General features: G+C 45.8%; 1 protein-coding gene across 6 annotated transcripts in view; it reads left to right on the top strand.

Annotated features, from left to right (window-relative positions):
• LOC146868160 (uncharacterized) overlaps nt 1-8,718 on the top strand; it is a 402,248-nt gene extending 393,530 nt beyond the window's left edge. For all 6 annotated transcript variants that reach the window (XR_014962423.1, XR_014962424.1, XR_014962422.1 and 3 more), the window contains one exon: nt 8,592-8,718. The gene's annotated coding sequence lies outside the window, so the exon portion shown is untranslated. The remainder of the gene's footprint in view (nt 1-8,591) is intronic.
• Nucleotides 8,719-15,789: the final 7,071 nt, after the last annotated feature.

Below are 15,789 nucleotides of genomic sequence, written 5' to 3'. Positions count from 1 at the left end.
TTAATTGACCTTAACCCTGAAGATAGAGACAAGAGGCACGTAAGATACATGTGAAAGGTGAGTGTGCAGCTTCAGAAACCACTGACTGTGCCCTTGACGTGGTCAATACTGGCTTTCGACAACTGTCGGGAGCTGCTGTGCTCCGACATCAAGGATGGCTGAAAGTAACCACCTTTAGACCTGATGTGCAGTCGAAGGTTTTGAATATGGCTTTCGATGGTGAGTCCCTCTACAGAAAGCACATAGATGAGGCACTGTTGCCGATTAAAAATGACACGGAAAACGCAAAGTCGCTGTTCACACTACAATATAGAAGGGTGCCTTTCAGATGTGCTAGAGGGCAAGGATTCACCACTTACAAGGGAGGTTACCAAAGGGCTCAACAGTATCACCCATACCAGTCACAGTATCGACAATCTTATAATCAAGTCAATAAAAGTCAATAAAACTTTATTCGGATCAATAATAATCCATAAAAGTACAGCTCTGTTTGCTAGAGTGACATAGGACATGTTATGCCGTGCTGCGACATGGAAAAATGTCCACACTTTTACAAGACATTACTGTCTACAATCTACCCAGCGTGAGATGCAGCTGTGGGCCAAGCTGTACTGCGTCATCTCTTCAATTAAGGTCAGCCTCTTTATTTGATATAAGAGGAACTTTTTCTTTTCTCTTACTTAAAGTATTTGTGTGTGTATATATATATATTCACTTAAAAAACCATAGGTTTCACACAAGTTATAGTTAGCTGTATATTTCACTCGTAAAAAACCAATGAAATTCCACGTTATAGTTAGATCAGGTAACTATAACTTGCGCGACCGCAATCCACTGCTGATGACGTCACATATTACATCACTCATGACATGGGCAGTGACATCACTCATCACATCAATGATGACATCTCAAATGACACATTGTGGATTGCGGTCGCGCAAGTTATAGTTACCTGATCTAACTATAACGTGGAATTTCATTGGTTTTTTACGAGTGAAATGTACAGCTAACTATAACTTGTGTGAAACCTATGGTTTTTTAAGTGAATTTCCAAGGTTTTTTAAATGCTAATTCCTAACTATAACGTGTGTGAAACCTATGGTTTTTTCAGTGAATTTGTACGGTTTTTTAAATGCTAAGTTATCTATTTATTGTTAATTTTTCGGCGCACCGTGCGCATTTCGTACCGTGCACGCCACGCCATTTTTTACAAAATATCAATTGTTTTTTTCTCCCTTGGGGGTCCTTAGATTTATATATTAAATGTGATTGTTAATTCTTTTTTATTTTTTATTTTTTTTTACCGTACTCGTACGGTAAGCTTACCCTACGCACACTCCGCGATTTTTTTTAAAAATTATTAAATTTATTTTTCATACTTTTTGGTCCTTCGTGAACCCCCTGACGAACGCTAGGGGGTCTGCAACTCTCTTCGTTTCCCCCTTTTCCTGTTATCAACCTTTGTTTTTCTTTGCGAGAGACAGAAAATGGCGGCCGATACTTCCTGGTTTCGACCGATTCGAATGTTTACTTTGATCTAACAACCAATCAGAATCGCGCTCGCGCACGTCACCGTACGCGTACGGTAAGCTTACCGTAAGCGCACGGAGCGCGCTTACAGATATATATATTGATTTAAATGCTATTTTCTCAGAAACTACTGAACAGATTTACACCAGACCTACAAAAGGCACTTCCTTGACCTCATGGCTACCTCTCTGCCAAATTTCAAGTAATTCTGTTCAGCCGTTCGGGCTGTAGCTGTGTCTAAAGGTCCTATGGAAAAATGCATGGGGAAAACGCGTTTTGGGACCTCCCTTTTTTCTCAGCCCCCGCTTGACGAATCACCCCGAGACTTTCAGGGTAGGAGCGGAGCGTAGCGCCCCATTAGTTTTGAAACTTTCGCGAGGATTCGTCAACCGGCGCCAAAGTTATTAAAAATAGAATTTTCAGATTTCCTATGGAAACATGGTCCTAACTATAACTATCTACTGGCGACCGCCAGTAGATAATATATATATATAAAGATATATATATATATATATATATAAATATAAAAAAAAAAATATATATATATATATATAAAATTCACTTAAAAAACCATAGGTTTCACACATGTTATAGTTAGCTGGACATTTCACTCGTAAAAAACCAATGAAATTCCCCCGTTATAGTTAGTGCAGGCAACTATAACTCACGCGACCGCAATCCTCTGCTGATGACGTCAGATATTACATCACTGTATTTAGACACTTATTTACCCATGTCTTCTTCCATTAATCTTTAGCTATACATATATTACAAATATTTATTTTTCATAAAGACACATATGTCATCAGTGATGTAATATCTGACGTCATCAGCAGAGGATTGCGGTCGCGTGAGTTATAGTTGCCTGCACTAACTATAACGGGGGAATAACATGTGTGAAACCTATGGTTTTTTAAGTGAATTTGCAAGGTTTTTTAAATGCTAATTCGTAACTATAACGGGTGTGAAACCTATGGTTTTTTCAATGAATTTGTACGGTTTTTTAAATGCTAAGTTATGTATTTATTAATTTTTTTTCAGGTTTTTCACCGTGCACGCACCGTGCGCGCGGTGTAGGCGCTCGGTGCGCTACGCGCACCGAGCACCCACGGTTTGCAGTGCGTGCCGTGCGCGCGAGGTGCGCGCACCTCGCGATTTTAAAAAAAAACAAAAATTGTTTTTTTCTCCCTTAGGGGTCCTTCTGTGACCCCCTAACCAAGGCTAGGGGGTCAGAAACTGTCCACTCTGCCCCCTTTTCACGTTCTCCACCTTTTTTTTTCACCCCCTCAGACTGCGAGAGACAAAATGGCGGCCGACACTTCCTGGTTTCGACCGATTCGAATGTTTACCGACATCTAACAACCAATCAGTATTGCGCTCGCGCACGGCAGGGTGCGCGCACAGTGCGCGCACGGTGCGCGTGTATAGATATTGATATGCTTTTAAATGCTATTTTCTCAGGAAATACTGAACAGATTTACACCAGACCTGCAAAAGGCACTTACTTGACCTTATGGCTACCTCTCTGCCAAATTTCATGTAATTCTTTTCAGCCGTTCGGGCTGTATCTGCGACTAAAGGTCCTATGGAAAAATGCATGGGAAAAACGTGTTTTGGGACCCCCCTTTTTCTCGGCCCCCGCTTGACGAATCACCCCGAGACTTTCAGGGTAGGAGCTGAACGGAGCGCCCCATTTGTTTTGAAAATTTCGCGAGGATTCGTCAACCGGCGCCAAAGTTATTCAAAATAGAATTTTTAGATTTCCTATGGAAACTAGGTTGTAACTATGCGACCGCCAGTAGATGATATATATATATATTGGCATAAACTTACCTGTAGTGCGGCTTTCTCTTCAACAGGCAAACTTTGCTGTAGATATATATATATATATATATATATATATCTGTACTTTATTTATGTTACCAATGTGAATCTTTTGTATAACTTTGAAGGTTAAGCACAGCCTTAATTGTTCTATTTTATTCTGCTAGAACGTTCCAGTACATGCATCCTAAAGAGTATAGTTATGAATACAAATGTCACTGTCAATTTCAGTAGCTTTGGGAGTTATGAGTTACACACACAGATCCGGCTCCCATACATCCTATCAACCAGTTGCTAGCGTCTCAACGGGCTCATTTCCAACCCTTTTCTCGTCACTAGGGGCACAAGACCGGGGCTTCCGCTGTCCCCCTTGCTTGCCATTGCAATGGAGACCCTTGCTGCACAACCCCGTTAACACCATGCAGCCAGGGGCTTAGGTTTCACATCCCAGAGTCTTGTTATATCCTTATATGCAGATGACATCACTCTTTATGTAGAAGACCTCCAGGTCAACTTGGCACCTCTGATTCGTGAGGTTGTGAGATTTGGTGACCACTCAGGCATACAGGTAATTTGGGCCAAGTTGGTGTTCTTCCCCTTGATGGAATCAACCTCTCCCTTCACCTCCGAATATTCGCTGCAATGAGCTTCCAGCCCAATCAAATTTGTAGGCATCTGGAATGGCAGAGATTCCGAAGAGCTGTGGTGAGCCAACTAAAGTCGGGCCATGGACTGACTGGAGGACCACATTCTGATGTGGTTTAAACTACCTCTGTCGATGGCAGGCCGCATCGCCATAGCGAAAATGGTTGTGTTGCCCAAATTTCTTTATCTGTTTGTGAATGTTCCAGTCCTTCTCACTGTTAGCTTCCTCAAGCACCTATGATTAAATTTGATGTCACTGGTGTGGGCTGGCCAACAACCCCATGCCACATATGAACTGCTTATGCTACCACAATCACAGAGTGGGATGGGTGCCCCAGACTTGCATCCATACGTATTGTGCGCTCAGGCCCACTTCCTGCATTACTGAATCCACCCCACTCCATTCCAACCTCACGTTGCAATCAAACTGTACAGAGCTTCCCCCTGGCCACTCACAACGCCTCTGTTCCTCCTTTACAAGCTAAGGCAATGTGTTCGCTGGGCATTGGCTGGATTCAGGAAGCGCGCATGTAACCCACAGTTATACGCTCCCTCTGTCCCCATAACCAATCACCCCTTAGTGCCACCTCCACAGGATAAAGGTGCAATTGGTCACGCAAGTAGGCTAGGCATCCACTCATTTGCAGACCCCAACCCTGACGACCACTTCCTTGCCCCTCCACTAACATCACCGCCCCGGTGTTGCTGGACACCTTACTGTATTTCCAACTATACAATTGTATTTGGTAATTGGAAAATTGAAAAGGCCGTCAATACAGCAAGGTCCTGCAAGACTTCCAGTCAGTGGTGACAACCATGCAAATGTCTGGGTCTACAAATCATTTTCAGGCTGTCAGTGCCTTCCCTGGAGCAGAGAATTAATCAGCAGGACATGAACTGACATGACTGGCAGCTTTGTTATCTCTCTTGTGGACGATGAATGAAGAGAACATGAGAAATTGTCCTTTCCAGAAAGCTTGGCCAGTTCAGTCCACGGTAACAGATGGTTTCCTACCAGCATGAAGAACCATCTCACTTGTTCTTCAGAGTCAAGGAATTTGGTCTCAAATGGAGTCACTCTCTTAAGTGAACACCTTAGACCTCACAGTGGTTCATCTTCACTTTGCCCCTAAACACACAAGGCACAAGAATAAGGAGAGGCACCAAAAGGCACAGGCTTCACCGCGCTAATTGATCACAACACCCAACAACAACACTCCTTTTGGTAGATAGCCCCAGCACTGGAGACACACCAGTCCAAGAAATAAGTGACCCTGTAGTCCTCCTTGATGATCCAGATCTTGGAAGAACAAGGATTAACACTGGTCTCCCTGGTGGAAATGCAGGACACAGTGGAAAGCTGAAGGCTAGGGTGTCCATTTAACCCCTTAGCCTCTAGTTCTTGTAGAGCTCCTGCACACTTCATGCAGTTCCCCCAGTATTAGCACAAGCATAATCAGTTTAACACTATATATTTTCAGGGTGCATGCACAATTGTGAGACTTGACAAAGGGCCTTATTTACTGTATGGAGATATTTACTCTGTCAGGGAAAATAATTTACTTCCATCACTTTCCCTGGCAAAGGATCACCATATTTAGAGATCCACTGCTGGCCTGTGAAGGTACCAAACGTTTGGTAGATGGCTACTGACTGTTTTGAGAGCTGTCCATTAAACTTAGTTTTTTAACCCCTTGCATGCCCTTGACGGAACCACTCCGTCATGAGCCACGGGCGCCGTGTGCTCATGACGGAGTGGTTCCGTCATGCTGCGGCCGTTGGCGGCCGCTCCGCCCACGCGGCGCTAATTCCCCGCCTGTGCGGGCGATTAGCGCAAGTGGGTGGAGTCATGACGGAACCACGCCGTCATGAGCACAGCTCACCCGTGACTCATGACGGCGTGGTTCCGTCATGAGCATAGCGGCGCCGCAAACCCCCCAAACTTCCCAGCGCTGCGGCGGAATTCGCGCCGCAGCGAAGGGGTTAAAAACTGCATTTGAACAGATAACCAAGGACCTCCACAGCCAGGAAGTTTTTCCCCTGGAGTCAAGGGTCAGTATTGTTTTTCTGTTAATCACTGCCAGGTTTTCGCTGGCTGAGACCGACAGAAAAAAAGGACATCAGACCATCAGCACTAAACATGGCTGGTCTGCTTAGGGTGACCAGACGTCCCCGTTTTCCCAGGACGGTCCCCGTTTTTGGTGAAGTGTCCCGACACTTTTCTCCAAGTGACTCAAATGTCCCTGTTTTCAAACAGTGTCCCCGTTAAACACAGAAATGTCCCTGTTTTTCATTGTTCCGGTTGAGCATGGGCGCGCATGCTCTCTTTGCACTGTTTACGTCATGTGTTGTCACTGAGGTGAGCGCTGTAGCAAGAAGGGAAATCCTTTGAAGAGAGACATTTTACACGCAGCGCCACCTACGTCATCGTGCCAGCCAAAGTTTCATCTTTGGATAAAACAATATTTCTTCATCCTGTAGCTTGTATTCATAGTCATACAAACTTTTCAGTAGCCCTTATGCATACCGTGCAAGGATTAATGCATTGCTCATTGCATGTTTTATTCATAACCAATTGATGCATGCTTTGTGTTCTCCATATCAAAGCTATGACTTGACCTTTTGACTGACCTTTCAGATCACGGCAAACTGTTTAGCTGGAAAGGACTTAAAGGAGCAGTATTGACGCCTGTGGGAGAGGCGAGCAGCGCTGCTCGAGCTTTTTGCTCAGGTCTTCACGCTATTGCATTATGAGATGATACCAATGGCTAGAGTGCACTATACATACCCCAGTAAGGTAACATGACATCTCAGCAGTGACTACGCAAATGTGGGAGGACAGTGTGGTCGGCCAACCTTTGCCACCCTTAAGACCCTAAGGCAGTAATACCTCGAGAGAAGTTTTTTTTTGTACATTGGTCCATGGCTGCCACTTGGCAATTTAGCATTCCGCAGTTTACCTCCCATGCTTTTCTGTCATGAGCAACTAAGCAACACTGGTGAGTTGTACTTCATGTGGTGCTGACGCGCAGCTATAGAAACGAGCATTGATAAAGCTAGTAAATCTGGCGTTTGCTAGCCTGTGATGTTTTATTTATTTTTGGCAAATATATGCTATAGTCCTTAAAAGTGTAAATGTAATAAAAAGTACTAATGCTGCTGTGTGAAGGAGAGGGTTGCCAATAAAAGACCGCAGATTTGTTGTCTGTAATGCTTCATCTCGGTCTGTGGAGGGAGCTGTAATTGTAGTCCTTTTTCTATGTCTATGACAGCTGTCAAATAGTCCTACTTTTATGTCGATGGTTACTGCAAACCGTAGTCCTACTTCTATGTCTATGACATGTCCCCATTTTTTGTTTTGAGAATCTGGTCACCCTAGGTCTGCTCTTACTGTGACAGCCAGCTCGCTGTGAGGCTGTCGGAGTAAGGTAAGCTTTTCATCGATGAAGCCAATCATGGCACAGCAGGTGGAAAGATGATAGTCAGACTTGCACTAAATAGGGCAGGCGGTTAATGTAGTAACCAGTCAGCCAAACTCTAAATCAGGCTGTAACATATTATGTGTTGTAAAGAGCTCCCTCAAATGGGTGGGACTATTTAAAACCTTTTGACGTCAATGATGATTCCCAGAATGGAGATCTAGGATTACAAGTAACTTTTCATTCTTTATCTTAAAACTTCTCTGCATTTATGCTTAATTTATACATCCCCAGCACTTCTTAAATTTTAAACCTACAGGACTCAGTCTGTACTACTTTGAGCTGAGGGATAATTTGACAAAGTTGTTGACAGGCCTCTGTTCCAGCGTCTTAAATTGGATTCTATTACAGCTCAATAAGAGGCCATCATTACAAGTTGGGTGGATTACAGTGGAGTGTTTGCTAACCGTGGTAAACACCTTTAACCCGGAGAGAAGTATGTAGCATTTGTGGTAAATAGCTACTATTTTGAGTTTCAAGAGGGATAACATGAAGAATCGCTTTGAATACACAGCATTCCGCAAGTTGTGCCTTTTTTTCGCGGCCTTTCCCACTACCAGATGCATTTCAGCAGATTCGATGTGTCGGAATCCATCAGGAGCGTGTGATAAATAAAATACAGCTCATCATTCCGTTCCTTATGCACATTCTTGTTTGCACAGGTATCGGAGTTTATCCGTTAACTTTTAATTACAATTAAATTGTGTCTTCAGTAAGAGGCCCACCCCCTGCACTCCCCGGAAGTTACTTTTAGTGACATGAGGGCAAGGAGAGGAGCAGTAGAGAATGCAAGCTCTCCGCCGATGAAAACTTCAAAGTGGCCGTGTTCTTTTAGGAAAGCATCCTACTGGTGAAGGAATACCCTGTTGGTAGTTAATGAATGGAAACTAAGACCAATTGTACCAGTCACAGTTTGGGTAATTCTTTTCCTAAACTCCTTTGGCCTAATTTCCAGTGTGTGTTTCTTGCTCAACGTATCTGTATATTGTGTAAAAAGAACAAAAACAGTGTTGGATGTATTATTTTGTAAGAAGGCCCTGTGTTCATGTATAATCTAACTAAATCTAGCATACTAAATGTTGACTCTAAATATTGGGCTTTTGTTTCTTATAGCGCACTCCAAGTGGCGAGATCAACGGACTTAAAATGAATCTGCCTTGCTGACACTTCAAGAGGCAATAGTTGACTAGTGAACAGCAACCCCACGGAAGAAAATCATTAAAAAAACATTAAACATTCATGTTAGCAGCAAACTGTTTGAGTCTGAACTGTAATACCTTTGGATATTGACTCCATTCACTGAGCCATAGGTCGTGCCCAACTCTACTCATGTATCATTCGCCGAAATACATTAACGCCCAGCCTAATGTAAAGACAACTGGTGGCCATGGTACATAAAGCGCAAGATTTATTTACAAATGGTCATGTTTCTTGTCCACTGGTTAGTTTACTGAGGTATACAGCCTTACTGGGCAAACCTCTCCTCCGACATTAGTTATTTTGTGCTGTCATTTAGACTTGTGCCTGGCAACAGATGAGCCGGGCATCAGTGGGGTATGTGTTACACCTAATCCAAAGGTCCTTCCCCTCCCACTGCGCGAGACATCCTTCTGCTGAATGAGAAAAAAGAGCACTATCTAGAACACAGAAAAGTGGGGTCCCGACGAAGGAGAAAAAGCTGATGGGGTGTTCCCATGAGTGAAGCGAGATAGTCTTGTGTGTCAGACAGACATGAAACAAAAGAGTGTGTTAAAGGAAGCGTTATGGAAAAAAGGAGATACCGCCTCGCCATAAAGTCTGCAGTGAAGTCCCTTGAGATTGGGCGATGAAGTAACCCCTGAGAAGGAGTGCTTCACTGCAAGGTTTTGGCAGGCCGCTCTTTAGATTAAAGCCAAAGAAGTTGCCTAACAAGGAAGTAAATAGCCTGGTGAGGCTCAACCGTTTCTAGGTAGTTTTGGATGGAATGAACACTGTGTGGTTGGCAATAGTCCATCTGGAGTCATGATGGTAGTTAACAGATGTTTATTGTTACCCAACTCAATGGTACTCATTTTATCGACCTCAGATGGATGAAAGGCTTAGTGGACCCGGGATTTGAACCTGTGACCATGAGGTCAAACACAGGCCCCTAGAGTGTATGCATTAGTCCACTAAGCCACCAGACCCGGTTCTCTGAACGCCAGGGCAGACAATCTCAGCCGTCGATGCCTTCAGGATCATGAATGGCGTCTCCATTCGGAGGTGGCACAAGGTCTCTTTCAACAGTGGGGAGAACCTTGGATAGATTTGTTTGCCTCTGAAGAGAAGGTGCAATGACAGCAGTACTGCGCGCTGGAGTTTCCAAGGCAGCTATCACTCAGCTATGCGTTTTGTCGCGAGTGGAGCTCTGTTCTGTTGTACGCCTTTCCGCCCATACCACTCCTGCCCTGGGTTCTGAAGAAGATAAGGAGCGACCAGGCCCAAGTCATCCTAGTGGCGCCAGACTGGACAAGGAGATTCTGGTATCCAGAGCTTCTGAGCATGAGTGTCGATCCTCCGATCAGGCTGCCCCTTCAGGAGGATCTTCTGTCACAGCAGCAGGTAAGGGTTCCCTACCCGAACCTGTCAACTCTGCGCTTCCATGCGTGGAGACTGAGCAGCGGCAGTTGATGGCTTTTGACCTTCCTCCCGAAGTCTGTAATGTTATTCTGGCGGCCAGGCGGCCCTTCACTAAGTCAGCATACGCCTGTCGTTGGCAGAAATTTGTGTTATACTGTACAGAAAGGTCTATTGACCCTCTTTCTGCTCCTCTTTCTACTGTTCTTTTGTTCATTCTTACCCTTCCCCAGCAGGGCTCTGCTTTGGGAACTCTCAAGGGTTACCTTTCTGCTCTGTCTGCTTTTTTGCGGCTGGCACACCAACCTTCCCTCTTTAAATCTCCTATTGTTAATAGATTTTTGGAAGGGCTGGTTTATTTATTTCCACCTACACCCTTTGTTATGCCACAATGGGACCTTAATTTGGTCCTCACTTATCTGATGTGCGCTCCTTTCGAGCCTTTGCACAATTGTCCCCTCTGGCTGTTGACCATCAAAACAGCCTTCTTAGTGGCGATTATATTGGCCCAGAGGGTGAGTGAATTGCAGGTGTTATCCAGCTCGCCTCCTTATCTTATGTCCTTTCCGGACAAGGTGGTGCTTAGCACCAGGACATTATTCTTACCAAAGGTTGTGAACCCATTCCATCTCGGTCAGTCCATTACTTTGCCCACCTTTGCTCCCCCACATCCCTCTAAGGAAGAGGAGCATCTCCACCGACTAGACCCAAAAAGAGCGTTGTCGTTCTACCTTGACCGCACAAAAGAGTTCCGGGTGGATGACCAACTCTTTGTGAGGTATGTGGGAGCAAAGAAGGAAAAAACTGTGCAGAAAAGAACCATCTCTCGCTGGGTTGTTCTCTGCATTAAAATCTGTTATGCCTTTGCGAAGAAGCAGCCCCCTGAGGGATTAAGGGTACATTCCACCGGGGGAAAGGCTGCAACTACAGCCTTGGCACGGGGTGTCCCACTCCAAGACATCTGTCAGGCAGTGACGTGGGCATCATTGCATACGTTTGCAAAACATTATTGCCTTGATGGTCAAGTACGCAGGGACGGGCACTTTGCCTGCTCAGTCCTGCAAGACTTTTTAGTCTAGCTCATGTGTCCGCAACCCACCGCCGGGATGGTATGGCTCGGTTATCTGATTCAAAGGTAAGGAATCTGCAGCTAGAAGTCTCTATCAGATAATGCGTTACCGAAGGTAAGTAACTTGTTATTCAGAAATTGAGGCCTGGTGGAGCAAGGGTCCATGATGTTGGGGAAGCAGCAGCCTTTTCCCTTCGTGGCTGGGATCCTAGTAAAATGGAAGGAAGTCACAAAAAGATATCTCATGTGGAAGGGAAACAATGAGATCCAAAATTCTCAATAAGCTATTCACCTCTCCATGTAAGCCCTCACACAGGAAGATCCTGGACACAGTGCAGTGTCACATTCCTTCAAGAAACTCAACCAGGAACTCTGCTGAGGATGGCCTCACCATTCAAGTAATAATTAAACAAATATGGATGCCTTGCTAAGAGAAATTAAGAACAATGTCAGTGTGATTTGAAGGATGTCTTTGCTCACATATGACAGAAGGTACACAGTGCAGTGTCACATTCCTTCAAGAAACTCAACCAGGAACTCTGCTGAGATGGCCTCACCATTCAAGTCATAATTAAACAAATATGGATGCCTTGCTAAGAGAAATTAAGAACAATGTCAGTGTGATTTGAAGGATGTCTTTGATCACGTATGACAGAAGGTGGGCAATGTTGGAGACAGAATCTCCGGCTTAAAAATATGGGATTGGAAGATGCAGGTAAATCCATAAACATTAACACTAATGCAATGCAAGATCTAAATATTTGTTCTAGATTAGATACTACATATACAGGGCGTGCCATAGGAGGAAGATAGAAAATATATACAGTTGTTTCATTGGTCACTTTACAGAGTGAAACATAAGAGAGTAAACTTCTTTCAGAAGGCAAAAAATAAGTACAGGCAAGAACACTCTTCTATCTACTGTTCCTACGAAAAGATAAACCTAAAACAGTGAAAAAAAGGAAGCGCTATCCTTCCAATTTCATGTGTTGGTATAGGAAGAAAGCCTCTTGCAAGGAAGACAATGCCATATGAGATTGAAGACTACTATGATGAAAAGAGGAGGTGGCATGCTGCTACATGGTAAAATGGCTTCAGAAAGGTGTTCGGAGAGAAGGGTTACTTCCTGACCCTTGGAAGGGTTCTTCTCCCTCCTACCATGAGAGCTCTTCAAGCGATTGAAGCTTTGCAGGTGTTTTTGAAGGTGGGTGGAGGGCACGAGTCGGGGGAACACGCAGGTGGGTGGCATCCACCCACTTTTTTGACAGGGTGAACGCAGTCCATCCTGCCAAGCATTTGGACTCCAGTGAATAATGTGCAGTACTCGTCCCGGTGAAATTTCCAACACTGGGACACTTTCAGCAGTGCCTGCACTTTGTCTGCTTTCCATCTGCAACAAGCAACAACGTGAAGGCGGGGACGGGGCTTTCTTATTTAAGACTCCTGCTGGCCCCATAACAAAGGCGGAATTTGAGGGATTAGTTACAACAAAATGGTCGCACACTGCTGACCTACCTGCGTGTTACCCCAAAGAACTGTGGTCCCTGTAGTTAGCGTCGGCGGATACACCTATGCTTGTGTCGTGAGTGCAAGTGTGAATAGCGTTAGCCATCCCTGGACACGTGTTTCGAGGTAGTTGCCTCTCGTCAGCAGGGAGTGGGAAAGAGTGTAGGGTTGCAATGTAAGCTACTAAAATCATTATCAGGTCTAGTACCTCTCGTAGCAACGCAGGTGCGTAACCTGAGTCCGTCGACTCCCCGGCTCAGAGAGCCACTAAATAGTTACAACAAAATGGTCGCACACTGCTGACCTACCTGCGTGTTACCCCAAATAACTGTGGTCCCTGTAGTTAGCGTCGGCGGATACACCTATGCTTGTGTCGTGAGTGCAAGTGTGAATAGCGTTAGCCATCCCTGGACACGTGTTTCGAGGTAGTTGCCTCTCGTCAGCAGGTAGTAGGAAAGAGTGTAGGGTTGCAATGTAAGCTGCTAAAATCATTATCAGGTCTAGTACCTCTCGTAGCAACGCAGGTGCGTAACCTGAGTCCGTCGACTCCCCGGCTCAGAGAGCCACTAAATAGTTACAACAAAATGGTTGCACACTGCTGACCTACCTGCGTGTTACCCCAAAGAACTGTGGTCCCTGTAGTTAGCGTCGGCGGATACACCTATGCTTGTGTCGTGAGTGCAAGTGTGAATAGCGTTAGCCATCCCTGGACACGTGTTTCGAGGTAGTTGCCTCTCGTCAGCAGGGAGTGGGAAAGAGTGTAGGGTTGCAATGTAAGCTACTAAAATCATTATCAGGTCTAGTACCTCTCGTAGCAACGCAGGTGCGTAACCTGAGTCCGTCGACTCCCCGGCTCAGAGAGCCACTAAATAGTTACAACAAAATGGTCGCACCCTGCTGACCTACCTGCGTGTTACCCCAAATAACTGTGGTCCCTGTAGTTAGCGTCGGCGGATACACCTATGCTTGTGTCGTGAGTGCAAGTGTGAATAGCGTTAGCCATCCCTGGACACGTGTTTCGAGGTAGTTGCCTCTCGTCAGCAGGGAGTAGGAAAGAGTGTAGGGTTGCAATGTAAGCTGCTAAAATCATTATCAGGTCTAGTACCTCTCGTAGCAACGCAGGTGCGTAACCTGAGTCCGTCGACTCCCCGGCTCAGAGAGCCACTAAATAGTTACAACAAAATGGTTGCACACTGCTGACCTACCTGCGTGTTACCCCAAAGAACTGTGGTCCCTGTAGTTAGCGTCGGCGGATACACCTATGCTTGTGTCGTGAGTGCAAGTGTGAATAGCGTTAGCCATCCCTGGACACGTGTTTCGAGGAAGTTGCCTCTCGTCAGCAGGGAGTAGGAAAGAGTGTAGGGTTGCAATGTAAGCTGCTAAAATCATTATCAGGTCTAGTACCTCTCGTAGCAACGCAGGTGCGTAACCTGAGTCCGTCGACTCCCCGGCTCAGAGAGCCACTAAATAGTTACAACAAAATGGTCGCACACTGCTGACCTACCTGCGTGTTACCCCAAAGAACTGTGGTCCCTGTAGTTAGCGTCGGCGGATCCACCTATGCTTGTGTCGTGAGTGCAAGTGTGAATAGCGTTAGCCATCCCTGGACACGTGTTTCGAGGTAGTTGCCTCTCGTCAGCAGGGAGTAGGAAAGAGTGTAGGGTTGCAATGTAAGCTGCTAAAATCATTATCAGGTCTAGTACCTCTCGTAGCAACGCAGGTGCGTAACCTGAGTCCGTCGACTCCCCGGCTCAGAGAGCCACTAAATAGTTACAACAAAATGGTCGCACACTGCTGACCTACCTGCGTGTTACCCCAAAGAACTGTGGTCCCTGTAGTTAGCGTCGGCGGATCCACCTATGCTTGTGTCGTGAGTGCAAGTGTGAATAGCGTTAGCCATCCCTGGACACGTGTTTCGAGGTAGTTGCCTCTCGTCAGCAGGGAGTAGGAAAGAGTGTAGGGTTGCAATGTAAGCTGCTAAAATCATTATCAGGTCTAGTACCTCTCGTAGCAACGCAGGTGCGTAACCTGAGTCCGTCGACTCCCCGGCTCAGAGAGCCACTAAATAGTTACAACAAAATGGTCGCACACTGCTGACCTACCTGCGTGTTACCCCAAAGAACTGTGGTCCCTGTAGTTAGCGTCGGCGGATACACCTATGCTTGTGTCGTGAGTGCAAGTGTGAATAGCGTTAGCCATCCCTGGACACGTGTTTCGAGGAAGTTGCCTCTCGTCAGCAGGGAGTAGGAAAGAGTGTAGGGTTGCAATGTAAGCTGCTAAAATCATTATCAGGTCTAGTACCTCTCGTAGCAACGCAGGTGCGTAACCTGAGTCCGTCGACTCCCCGGCTCAGAGAGCCACTAAATAGTTACAACAAAATGGTCGCACACTGCTGACCAACCTGCGTGTTACCCCAAAGAACTGTGGTCCCTGTAGTTAGCGTCGGCGGATACACCTATGCTTGTGTCGTGAGTGCAAGTGTGAATAGCGTTAGCCATCCCTGGACACGTGTTTCGAGGTAGTTGCCTCTCGTCAGCAGGGAGTAGGAAAGAGTGTAGGGTTGCAATGTAAGCTGCTAAAATCATTATCAGGTCTAGTACCTCTCGTAGCAACGCAGGTGCGTAACCTGAGTCCGTCGACTCCCCGGCTCAGAGAGCCACTAAATAGTTACAACAAAATGGTCGCACACTGCTGACCTACCTGCGTGTTACCCCAAATAACTGTGGTCCCTGTAGTTAGCGTCGGCGGATACACCTATGCTTGTGTCGTGAGCGCAAGTGTGAATAGCGTTAGCCATCCCTGGACACGTGTTTCGAGGTAGTTGCCTCTCGTCAGCAGGGAGTAGGAAAGAGTGTAGGGTTGCAATGTAAGCTGCTAAAATCATTATCAGGTCTAGTACCTCTCGTAGCAACGCAGGTGCGTAACCTGAGTCCGTCGACTCCCCGGCTCAGAGAGCCACTAAATAGTTACAACAAAATGGTCGCACACTGCTGACCTACCTGCGTGTTCCCCCAAAGAACTGTGGTCCCTGTAGTTAGCGTCGGCGGATACACCTATGCTTGTGTCGTGAGTGCAAGTGTGAATAGCGTTAGCCATCCCTGGACACGTGTTTCGAGGTAGTTGCCTATCGTCAGCAGGGAG

Source organism: Triturus cristatus, chromosome 1_2 (assembly GCF_964204655.1).
Source record: "Triturus cristatus chromosome 1_2, aTriCri1.1, whole genome shotgun sequence".
Classification (NCBI taxonomy): Eukaryota; Metazoa; Chordata; class Amphibia; order Caudata; family Salamandridae; genus Triturus; species Triturus cristatus.
The sequence above is the reverse complement of the archived record's forward strand: the minus strand, read 5'-3'. Positions and strand labels throughout refer to the sequence as shown.